Here is a 12,835-nt window from a genome sequence, read left to right as displayed (position 1 = left end):
CATTGCATTAAATGCCTGTTCAGCCTTAGATGATATATTGATTTTTTTCTCAGCAAAGTGACAAATACCATTTTCATGACCATAATAGAGATTGATTATACTTTATAGAACACACACAGTGAGTGAGCTGATCTCAGTGGGACCAGCATGGGCCTTACAGAAATGAAATAAAATATGAATTAATAACGACGTTAATGAATTCTTCTGTTGATGATGAGGTACAAATCGCATCTCAAGGCAAAACGATGAGAAGTTTTGCAGCAGTACAAGCAAAGCAGAAGGAGACAAATATCAATATTTTAAAAGGTGCTGCTCTGTCCAAACTTTTAAGCAAGTTAGTAGTTGTAGCCTTCAAAGCTCAAGCTATGCATGAACTCCCACCCAGCCTCCTTGGGCATACTTGAGTTAGAACAGAAGTAAATTATGCCCAGTGGAAAGTTAATTTGAAATGTTACAGACCTGTGGGGAGTAGTCAATTTTTCTGACGACATTTATGCAACTTCTATTTAAAATTCAACTGGTTTAATTTTCACCCCAATTTTTTAATAGTTAGGATAGAATTAGCCCAAGCATTAAGATGTTTTAATTATTCTGCCCTGCCGCTCAGTGCTTTTTAACATAACATCTAAGAGGTATTGTTTATATCATAAAAATGCATACCTTGTCATTGGCTTGAATTCTGTATTTATTTCCCACTGGGGGAAAGGAAGAAACTAGAAGCAAAACATCGTAGAGGTAGAAACATTGCCAGGAGATATCTCAGCATTATTATCTCTACAAAAATAAATAAAAATAAGTCTATGACAGTTTAGGACTGTACCTATTTATCTGTTTTCTACCTTTATCAACTAACACTATATCCAATATAGGATACATCAAATAGTATAAGCCTCCAAATATCTGCAAAATGAACAGACTTTCCTGATGATGAACTAAACAGATGTTCTAGTAAAACAACTACAAAGTTACATGAAAGCACACAACAGACAGACAATAGTCAACACACGCTCACGTCAGCCTTCACTTAAAGAAATATAGGAAACCATTAGCAAGTACCGAAGTAAGGTAAGGAGACATGAGGACACATACCCTGTTAGGACTCATGCAGTGACAATCTCAAATTCCGGGAGAAAGAATCTGTACTATGTGAAATGATATTCAAGGTAAACCATTGATTTGAAAGAGCAGCTCAGACTGAAATAAGTCATCTAACTTTGAGGCAAACAGTGATGTGTTCCTGCACATGTTTCTGACTATGCCTTAGTTTTCAGAAAATTCTCCATTAACAAAGTACAGGGTAACCAATGAGTCTTGGACTACTCCTGAGTGCTGTAAGATACTGCGTGTATAGTTCTAGTATTTATCAATATATGAGGTAGAGTGATAAGGCCAGGAGTAGGCTAAGTGGGAATAAAAGGGCCTCAGTGAAGCTGAAAAGTATTTAAATACCTACAGAAAGCCCAGGGAGAAGTATCAGGGGTATTTTCTTTAGATTCCAAGACTTTCTGAAAGTCAGGTCAATTTTACAGGGAAGATATGGATTTCCATTTGTGATAGTTCAGAATCTAGAGTTGGTGATTTCCTTTTATCATAGGTCTAGAGACATCTTTGATATTACCTTTTCATTTTCTTCAACTTTCTAATTTTGTAATTAGGAGAGCATAATTTTGTGCCATAACTTAATAAAAGAATACTTGTTCAAGTATGCCCACATTTTAAAATATGACTTTAGAAGTAACTTAAATAAAATAATAATGTTGAGGCAATGTTCTGATATGAATTCCTAAATCATAGGTTTTTTTTCATCAATTTTTCCTTATTAGACCTGATAAAGCTGCCCCTTGTCTCGAACAGTCATTGAGGGATATGTGTATATCAGTTGTGCTATCATGCTAAAAATATTTGAAAAATTGACTTAATTGATGTCATTACTATTTGAGATTTAGCCTTTTCTTTATGTTCCTTAACATTGGAATTAACTCTTATTAAAATCTCTGCTTGAAAATCCAAATAAGAAAACAATTGAGAATTTAATGGTAGAATTAAATTCTTCATGAAAGTATTTAAATTCTCAAAGGCAGTTTTTCTAACCCTAAAAGTTCATAAATTAGTTATGTTGCTGTAGGCCTTGTTATGATGAATATAGACAAGGGTCCTTCTTGCTCAGTATTGGGTTACTGATTTCAATAGTATCTCTGGGACATCCGTTTCATAATGAATTGCTGGTAAGTGCTTCCTGTTTGAGCTTCAGTATTCTATGAGAGCCTGAACCCTCGTCCCACTAAGTCAAGGAATGGGTGGAGGATGGCCTTAGTCATCGAATGATGACATGGCAGAAATTAGTCAGCCACCATATGGAGGTGTTTGTTTCAAATTCTATTTCTTGAAAATTGCAAACCGAAATTCTTTTCTATCAATGAAAAGATTGATAAATTAATTAAGATAAAAGGTTCTTTGTAATGTAGAAGTCAGTATGTGTATCCATTAACTTTTCTAAGTGATTTTTTAAAGGCTGTAATTGCGTCAAAATATGAGGCCTAATTAAACAAAAGGAGCAGGTGCCGGATTTCCCTCCTAACCACCATCTTTCTGACGTTATTGTCTGAAGATTCTAGAGATCTTTGACGAGCTTTATTTTTTCAAATAGCCATACATATTTAAAGTACTTGAAAGTTAACACATTCTTTTTTACCTTTTAATTTCCCTTTTTAAAAAAGAGCTTTTGTTCATGCTAAAAAATTAAAATGAGGTTGCAGCATATAAATCGCAGTGGGAAGTCTTATTCATGTCCTGTTCTCTGTATCCACCATAAATCGAGCATTTTCTGAAAACTAAGACTTAGACATTAATAGCCATGAGAACACATCACTATTTACCTTAGAAGTTAGATGATATATTTCAATCTCATTTGTTCCTCTGTAGACTCTTCACTAGTAGTGAATATTACTTCTTTTTCTGAAACCACAGAACAGTGTTGTTGGTACTCTTCTGTGTTACCTAATGGTCACCCAACCTAACATGTATTTGTTTGAGTGGTCAGAGTTAATTTATAATTCTAAAAACGGCACTTGAGTTAAGATTATCAGAAGCAGAATAGAACGTATTCAGTTAAAAATCAAAGGGTTCGGCTGACACCCCTTGAATGTCAAAGTCATTCTTAAAATTAATCTGGAACATTCAAACATGGGATAACCTGATGAGATTTTGGATTATGCTTTTAAGAAAAGTGAAACGATTGACGTGTACTGTGGACAAAAAAATAGTTGTTGTTCCTGAATAAAAATAAGAAGGTTTAAACGTCTTGCCCAGTGTCTCTGTCATCCTTTATTTTTCATCTTTCAAAATGCTCTCAGGGTTTCCTGCTACGTCACAGAAATTAAAATAATGTCTCCTGTAGATGTGTTCAAATCTCAAGATCTGAAATGGGTCTCCTCACTTGCAAGTTTGAGCAGAATGCCTGGCAGGTGATTCTCAAGTCTAAATTTTGAGAAAAACTAGGAAAGAAATTCAATTTGCTTATAGAGTGTTGAAGACTTCTTATACTGAATTCTGTGGTCATTTTTATTGGGCACTTTTTCCTACTCCATAGTCAAATAGGACCACTTACTCACTCACAGTCTAGTCTAGTCCAGTCCATGTCTGGTTCTTCCTCCTAGGAAAGTTGACTCTCTTCTTTCCCTGTCTCTCATAACCAAGTCCAAAGCCTAACCTCTCTTCTTCCATGTGACCTCTGTATGTTTTCCACAGTGTATGCTTGTCACAGATGTCTCTTGTTGCATATATGTGGCATTCAGGATTTCTCATTGTCTTATGCAGTCAACATTCTACAAACATGGTTGAATGAGGAAATATATAATAAGGTCAACAGCAGGCCAAAGCCTGCACTTTAACCCCCACCAGGGAGGTCATGTTGCTCTAGCTGTTAATTGGATGTTCCTAATTTTGGTGAATACAATAGCTAATCTTTGACATTGATTTGAATGTATTAATTGCATCTTTAAATCTCAGAATGTTTGGTGCTTGATGAAGTTAATCTGCACCAAAGTTAGAGTTTATAGATATGATTTGAAATGTATCTTATAAAACAATACTGGCATACCCTTGTCATTGTATCTTGCTAAAGACCTAGCTTGCTTAACTTTAACTCAGTTTTCTTCAAAGAAGATTATTTTAATGTTCAGAATAATTCATCGGTAGTTGCAAGCTTACATTGTATTAAGGACATTGCAATAAATGACACAGGAACAGACTCTTTTAAGTATTTTTAATCCCTGAACTTTATTTTTAGTGCCTAGAGCGAAGTTACATGATGTGTGCTGACATGAAAAGAATTTGGCAATGGATAAAACATTTGAGAGGTTGTTCATGTGACTGAAAATAATACTGAGACTGCAAAATTAAATTATATTGACCAGTGTAAGGCTGACTTAAGAAAAAAAAAACTCTGTTTATTTGAGGAAGATGAAGCCCATGAGGGAGATATCCCCAATGAGATTTCCAGGCCCCAGGAACATTACATCATCTAGTTCCTCCCTTATTTTTAAAGTTGAGCACTGGATAAGTCACCTTGGAAGAATGGAAGCAATTTATTAATTTGTCATTTACGGGGAAAGAAATTATCTGGAAGAAGAAAGCCCATATGCTGGCCGCAGTCTCCTTTCTTTAAAGCTAGGGTGTCTTTTGCCACCTTAGTGTCCTGTAGTGTGCTTAGGAAGGAGCAGGTGTGAGCTTCCAAAGTGTCTTACAAGTGTCTCTGTGGGGCTCCCCTCCCTTGCCTCTGCAGGACACAGCCCACCTGTTTAATCCCTATGTTTCACTCAACCATTCTTATTATGCCGGCGGAGCTCTGAGGCTCAGCTGGATTTTGCCTCTGGGAATTAATTGATGGGGCTCTTTGATCTTAGCTGTGTATTGCATTTGTTTTATCTTTCTTCCCTCCAAACTCCGATTCTAGCTAGGAGTCCTCAAGTAAGCCCATAATTATACAAACAAACAAACATTGTTATTTAAAACTCAGAAAAAAAAAATCATTCTTTTTTTAAACCTCTTTGTGGCATAGTGAACTTTCTAGAAAAAGAAGGAAAAAAAACACAATTTAATTCACTACTCTGGACAAGACTATCAGATTTGAGAGTATTCAGGTATCAACCAATACGTATGTATCTGATGGAGTAGGGTCAAATGCAAAGAAAATGACAATTATCAGTCTTTGCAATTTTGTAAGTTGGTATAATAGCATAAAAACTTATTAATAGACCATATTGTGTGTGGGGGGGGGGGAAGCAGAACCTACTTTGAGATTCTACCAAAACTTATCAAAAACAATTTTTTTTTATGAGACTGAGGAAATCTGGGTTCCAGAGACAATCACTTGAATCAGAACAAATTATACAGAGAAATCAGTTTCTGGATAGGATGCCATTAAAAAAAATCTTTAAAATGTAAAATGTAATATATATGTTCTGGTATGAAGCAGAAATAGAGACATATTGAGAAAAGAGTTATTTAGAATTATTTGGTCGTTTGATTTTAGCCATGCCCCTGAAAGCACAGAGTGATGGCTAATTGAACTCTAAGTTGTCAAGTTTTGATGTGAATTACTTTGATATTGATTAAGCATTCGGGAGACTTGTTATTTTTACTTCTAATTCTCAAGGGTCTTCAATTTTAAGTATTCCATGATCTTGTGATGATACTGTAATGTCAAAGCTGTCAGAATAATTCCAACCGAGCAAGGAATTGATGTCTCCTAAAAGCCAGAGGGCTTCATGAGTTTTGCAAATGTTTCTTGGAGAGGAAGATGGGGACATGGCTGTCTGCTGTGTCTGTTCTGTTTAGCACAGATTTTATCCAAACATATGTAAACTACATCTTTGAACAGCACTTAGTGGATTGTCAGAATAGATGCTTTTCTTAGATACACTGAAAGATTGAAAAAATATGAAGAATAGGTTCATCATTGTAATTACTCCATTGTGGTCCCCCTGGAGCTCCTATGAGACATCCAATTCTGAACTCAGATTTTTCAAGACTATTTTTGTTTCTCCTATGGAGGCTTAGAGTAACTCCGCAGGAAAGAGATGGGAATGGTGGCCCAACCTTTCTGTAGCACAACTGCTCAGAGTCCCATACCAAAGATAGCTTCACTCTTCTATCTATACAATGTCTAGCTTGCTACCCACTGGGATACAGTTTTATTTACTTAGCCAGTTAGCGTTTCAACTCAAGAGAGAAGACCTAGAACCCAGTTGAGCATAGATGGGTTGTTTCACTTAGTTTTCTTCACCTTTGCTTGCTTGCTTTCATAACTTACACACCTACCTGATTTCTATGCTTTTCTAATAGTGGATTAAAATGCCCATACTTTAGCCTGTGGAGATTCTCTGCTATGTGGACTTCTTTAAAGGCCTCATTTGGCCTTTCCCACATGAAATAGGTCAAGACAGATGAAAATCATTTGGTTTTGTGTTTGTGCCTTCTTGTGATTTCTGTGTTCCTGAAAGTGTGTTGGAGTGGTGGTGGTGGCCATGGAGACTATTGATGCAATGCTTAGGGGACCGTAACTTTTCACCTTGGAGTTTGTATTCAAACCGCTAACAGTGCTGTCTGTCGGCGTGTGTGCTTATCAATTCTCCTACTTCATTCCTCACTTGCTTTCTTATTAGTTCCTAGTAGCATCTGAGCAGGAAAAATTGACCTCTATCACTCCGGGTCTCTATATTATTTTTTTGCATCTATCTCCAGAGAATGTTTAGAGAGACCAGTTTTTGTTGAGATGGAGACATAGTTTCTCCCGAAGGATTTTTCTCCCGGATGCCCTTGCATAGACTCTCTGGCCATTCCTTTCTGTCTATGACTTTCGCATTGTAGCTCTATCCTAACTCCTCGAATGTCTTTGCCTCATGAACTGGCAGAGGACCAGGTTCGGGTCCCAGAGTCTGCTGAGTGACTGTCCTTTTTAGGATCGTGAGCATGAACAAGCCAGTTAAAAGGCCATGAGGAGACTGGGGAGATAACCCAGTTGGTAACTACCTGCAACACAATCACGAGGGCTGGAAGTCAGGTCCCAGCACCCGCATACATGTCTGGTGGGTGTGAAGACCTACTTGTATACCTGGTGCTCAGAAAGCAGAGACAGGGGATCCCTGCACAGGGATCCCTGAAGCAGACTGGCTGGGTAGATTACCTGCAGTGGTGAGCTCTGGGATCAAACAACAGACCCCACCTCAATATATAAGGTAGAGAAATCAATCAAGGCACCTGATATCCATTGCTGACCTCTCTACACGTGCAAACACCTACCCCCACATTCATATAGTTTGTACACAGCACACACACACACACAGCACAGGACTAAATTTTATATCTTTTTGTAAGACTTTACCTGAATGCTAGACTTTTAAATTCAGAGTATTGTTTTCCCATTCTGTTTTTAAAACAATTATCCTCAAGTAATTCAAGGGAATTAGCTCTTGGCGAAAATAAATAATCATTGAAGCTCAGCAGATGCTTCCAGAATTATTACAAACTATGCCATATCTACTTACAATGGTCTTATTGATTAAACTATTTAGCTTTAGGTAGCTATATAAGGAAAAGACATGAATATTACACAAGAGAAGTTTCTTGAAAGGATTGTGTTAATACCATATTTTGTTATTGGGCCAAACATGATGAATATAATCTATAACTGCCTTCCTGTGTTACAAGAAAGAAAACAGATCCAGGTTAAAAGAAAATGTGTCTTTACTTGTAAAAAAAAAAAAAAACAAAATGCTTGGAAGATGTGACCCTTCTTTTCATTAGGAATTATGTCATCATTTCTTTTTCCTCCCTTTGAATCTTCCAGGAGTTGCCATGAGGAATAAACTAAAAATCATGCTTTTATCGCACATTTGTGTTGAATCTCAGGACTAGAAATGATGAAATTCTGCTCAGCAAGGTAAGTGAGAAAGGAGAAAAATGATATTCTTTGGTTTTGCATGAGTTTATACCTTAATGTTCCCATGTTTGTTATCAGACATGCCATTCGTATATTCTGGACTGTCCAAAGTAGACTATAGCTTTGGTATTCCGTGGCCACCAGCAAGGGTATCTGCCATCACCCGAGAGTTTAGTAGAAATGAAGAATGTCAAGCGCTAGCCAAAACTACTGAATCAAAATCTATACCTTAATGATACTCACAGGACTTTCGTTGTCATTTAAATTTGAGAATAGGTATATGGAATATGCACTGCCAGTGGCCACATGGGACTATATCCATTTGTTGGATAAAATTTTCTCTGAGTGAAAAGCTGAAAGCAGCAGCACTCTTCATACTCTATAGTTGGCGCTCTCTACCCGCTACTGTTCAGAATGCACTGGAAGGAGTGTGCTAATGCTGTTGATGAGACCACTCTTTAGTTATTAAGTATCTTCAGGTGTTGGCCATATCATCTAGCCTCTGAACTAATGTATTTAGCAATTGCCTTTCTCCTTTAAGTCCTGTGCATGTTTTACAATGAGGTAACTGAAGCCATGTGCTACCCAAGACCATCGCATCACCCCTTGCCAGTTTAGGTATTCTAATGGCTAGCACCAGCTAGTCCCAAGGCAGGTTAACATTGATAGTTGCACCTTTAAAAATTAAGAAACACATTCTTTTCGTATGTGGGGAAAATGTGACACTCTTAGGCTAACACCAGGGGTCCTTGAGATGATATTTGTAATGAGCATTACATTATCGGATTTGTATATTTGGGATGCCAAGGAATGCCTTGGCTTTTAAACTCATGTCCAACTATATGCTATCAGTTCACATTTTATTACATACAGGGAACCTGTGCTAAGTGGCTTCATTTGCCACACCAGAAGCCCTAAACTCTACGTTCCTCTGTCATTTAGAGGTCTGGATGTCTGTCTGTCTGTCTGTCTCTCTCTCTCTGATAACAAACATTTGTATTTCCGTGCATGATAAGCGAGCGCCTTCCTTGATATGAATCTAGACTTGGATAAAATATGGGAATTTAGTTCGAATCCCTCCCTCAGAATGAGATTTTGTCGAAGGAAGGTGTTCTTGGGTAGAGAAGACGCTGTAGGACAGAGGAGAGGCTGCAGGCAGGTCAGCATTCTGACATTTGGTAGATGAAGTAAATCAACTCATGCTACAAATGGCATTGGAAGCCGTGTGGAAATGAGGATTGGCAGCAGGAAGTAGCAAGGTCTTGTGGCACAGGTGGACAGAAAAGGCTCTGTGGTCTCCCTGCTCATCACCCAGGCACACAAAAGCTGTAATGACCATTCCTAGCTGTGGGACAATGGTAACTTACAGAATTATTTTTACAAAAACTGAAATCAACTACCTATTCAAACAAGAACAACAAACTTTCTTTTATTAATTTTGTATCTGTTTTTTGTGAATTTCACTTTATACAACTAACCAGTTCATCTCCCTGTCCCTCAAAATCCACCTCCATCCTTGCAACCTCTGCTCCCAAACCCTTTTTTACAAAGTCTTTATGTGTGTTGATTTTTATAAAAACCCTGCAAGTATGTGTGTATGAGACTATAATATATTATCACAAGGTATGTACATACAAGTATATATCTGAAATTTGTACAGCTGGAAACTATATACTGTGAAAAGAAATTCTTTTCATTTCAAGACCTTTTCCTATTAAGGCATCCATCATGAGAAATACCTGACATAATATTTTACAAATAATCTCCCAGCATATAAATTAAATATAATATTCTTATCCTATAGAAGAGTGATTTACAACATATATGGTTCTATGCCTTTCTTTGCTTAAAATGAATCATAGGGAACACTTCATCCCAAAACTTCTCCATTTATTCTAGTAACCTTATGACATCATTATAGTACTTTTTTTCTATTACAAATAGTGCTGCATCTGGGATCTTTCCCTTGCATCATCAATCATATGTAAACACATGTAGATATATTACATGCATTACATATACACATGCCATATACACACACACTCATATGTGTGTGTATGTATGGCATCACTATGTGTGTAGCCCCAGGTTTTCACATTCAAAGCCCTTATTTGTTTTGACTGAAATGAGTTAAACGACAGCAAATAACTAGCCAATTAGCCTAGAAGGCAGAGCAATAATAATTGGCAACATCATTTACCATGTGGCACTTTGCAATTACACCTTTAATTCTTATTCCTCGTTGAGGTGGAATTAACACTCGTTGTTGTGATTTATCAGTGGAGAAAAGCCGGGCCTTGAGTCCACTCAGGAAGTTTAACTCTAGAGCCTATGCTGTTCTTCAAAAAGCGTGTTGGTTTCCAATGATTCTGTTGCTGCTGTGCTAGTGATGGGGCATTTATTAGGCACCGACTGTATGATCAGCAGCTGGCATGTAGTATGAGCCACCTCTGTCAGAGTATTCCAGTATGTTATTGTTGTCTAAGAGTCCTAATGAGGTGTAATCATTTTCTCAAGGTCTCCGAGATAATAAGTTAAGCTCTAAGAATGGAAAGGAGACAGTGCATCAGACACCTGAGACTAAGGCAAGCAGAGCAGGGAATTCCGGGCATTCTCTTTCATGCTTAGTGTTCTGGAAGGCAGAAATTAAATTTAAATATATGTGAAATATAATTAAGCCTATTCAAGCCACGAGAGGGCTAGGTAGGAAAAGCCGTCCCATGAGTCAGCGGAAGAGGACTCAGGGCACACTGGCAAGAACATCCACAGCAGAGTTAAGCTCGGTGGTCTTTGTGGACCCCAAGGGGATCCTCATCCCAAGAGAGTATTTTCAAAAGGAGATTTGACTGGTCCTCATTGATTGGTTCAACCTTTTAAAACATCCCACGACCATGTGCCATGTCTATATAACAATAGCCCTATCATGATAAGGGGCACAAGTTGGCTCTGCTCCAAGTCAGGCTTTATGGCAATGGGTAGCAGAATTGAGCAAATGTCAAACCAGGTAATGAGCATTCCAGGCAAAGCGAGAGCCTGGGGCTTCTCCCGTTGCAATCCACTCTGTCACATCCTTGCTGTAACCGCCATGTTTCTGGAAATCTTCATGGTGAATTCAGTCCTATGTAGTCCTTTGAAGGTAACCTGTGTATCTGATAACATGTATTCTAGGTCCAATTATAATTTGTGACTGAAATTTTGAGTATTGGGGGCTTTTATTAGTATTTGTATTGTTGATTTTTTGTTACGTTTTGCAAGTTTTGCAGTCTTGGTCCTATCTGTGTGTGGTCTTTTGCACTGAAGTTACCACACTTTCCTTGTTTCAAAATGTCTCATTTACCTTCATGGATATTGGCTAATGATTGATAGAAAACGTGTAAACATGCAATATGCAGTTCAGGATGTATGCAAGAGATTGTATGTGTATCATCTGCTCAAATACCAATCTCCTGCCGTGTAGTCAACCTGATTACTGCGCTGTTTGGTAGCTGAAGTCTTCTGCTGTTGAAAATGAGGGGTCACGATGCTGAAAGGGGCAAGGCTTTCTCATACACTGCAGCCTACGCAATGCTCCACGCCCACCAGTTCTGGGCTTGTGAATTCAGCTACCCACAGGTTGAAATAGTCAGAGAAAAAGTCATGGTATCAGAATGAGAGACATACAGACCTTTTATATGGCTGTATTAATTATCTTTGGTATAATTTAGAGTATAGAGGAGAGTTACATGGGACATATGTCAACACTGACTTGACCAATGCCCCACCATGAAGGATGGCTATGATTTCTACCCAGCATTGCCCCTTCTAGACTTTTCAGTATCATCATAAGAAGTTAGTATTCATCTTTAAAAAGGCAATTTTCTAGTCTTTCTCATAATCACATCCTGTTTATGTATGAGCAAATGCCAAAATTTGTTTATTAATTAATAATTTATTTCATTCTTTAGAGACATAAAATTCATTCCATTTCTCTTATTGGCTCTACAGCCATAAAAAACCCTGCATATAGTATATTTTATTCTCTGAATTTGCTAAGAGAAAAATCTTTTCAGTCTGAGTCAAGATCTTTTAGATAAATTATAATGTCCTGAATTGGAATCATTTCATGGGAGAATTGTTGATGCACTTGGCATTCTTTTAAAAATGCCTATTTTAGCCCCCCCTTGGAATTAAGTCTTTCTATTAATTTAAAAATATATTTTAAAATAAATATATGAATAGTTAATGTACATTTATCAATATATCAATACGGGGCCTAAGGAGTGGAGTTTTGCATCCCTAAGATGATATGCATAGACCAGGTAGCCACTCCTCATCCACGTGTGTAACTTGAGTTAGCACTGTGCTAAGGCCTTGAGTAGCTGCCAAAGCTTCCGTAGTGAACACGGTCAGAAGAGCTCACTTCCAAGCAAAGCTTGTTGAAAGTGATCATCAAAGCTTTTCTCCTTGAAACTGAGCCACGACAGACAAACTTCCATCCCCTGACATTTCCAGCATCTTTGTTCTTTTGCCTTCTATGATTCATTTTCTTTAAATGCCAGCCTCAAGAGATCAAGGTTAAAGATTATATTGCTCTCAAGAAGAAGCCTAGATCAACACAGACATGAATATATAAATAAATTTTAAAAATTTCTGAAACCTTCTTATCTAATTCTGATGAGATTTTGAACCCCCCCCTACACACACAGACATACACAGAGAGAGAGAGAGAGAGAGAGAGAGAGAGAGAGAGAGAAAGAGAGAGAGAGAGAGAGAGAGAGAGAGAGAGAGAGAGAGAGAGAGGAGAGAGAGAGGGAGAGAGAGAGAGAGAAAAGAGAGAGAGAGGAAGAGAGAGAAAGAGAGAGTACTCCTAATGAATATATTTCCTTATTTCCACTAGATAGCTTTAAATTATTA

General features: G+C 37.6%; 1 long non-coding RNA gene across 4 annotated transcripts in view; it reads left to right on the top strand.

Moving 5' to 3' along the window:
* The window catches only part of LOC130866453 (uncharacterized), an 82,226-nt gene that overhangs the window by 39,665 nt on the left and 29,726 nt on the right, over positions 1-12,835 (top strand). For all 4 annotated transcript variants that reach the window (XR_009056345.1, XR_009056346.1, XR_009056344.1 and 1 more), the window contains one exon: positions 7,850-7,942. This is a non-coding gene — a long non-coding RNA (uncharacterized LOC130866453). The remainder of the gene's footprint in view (positions 1-7,849; positions 7,943-12,835) is intronic.

The sequence above is a fragment of the Chionomys nivalis genome, chromosome 25 (genome assembly GCF_950005125.1).
Source record: "Chionomys nivalis chromosome 25, mChiNiv1.1, whole genome shotgun sequence".
Taxonomy (NCBI): domain Eukaryota; kingdom Metazoa; phylum Chordata; class Mammalia; order Rodentia; family Cricetidae; genus Chionomys; species Chionomys nivalis.
The sequence above is the reverse complement of the archived record's forward strand: the minus strand, read 5'-3'. Positions and strand labels throughout refer to the sequence as shown.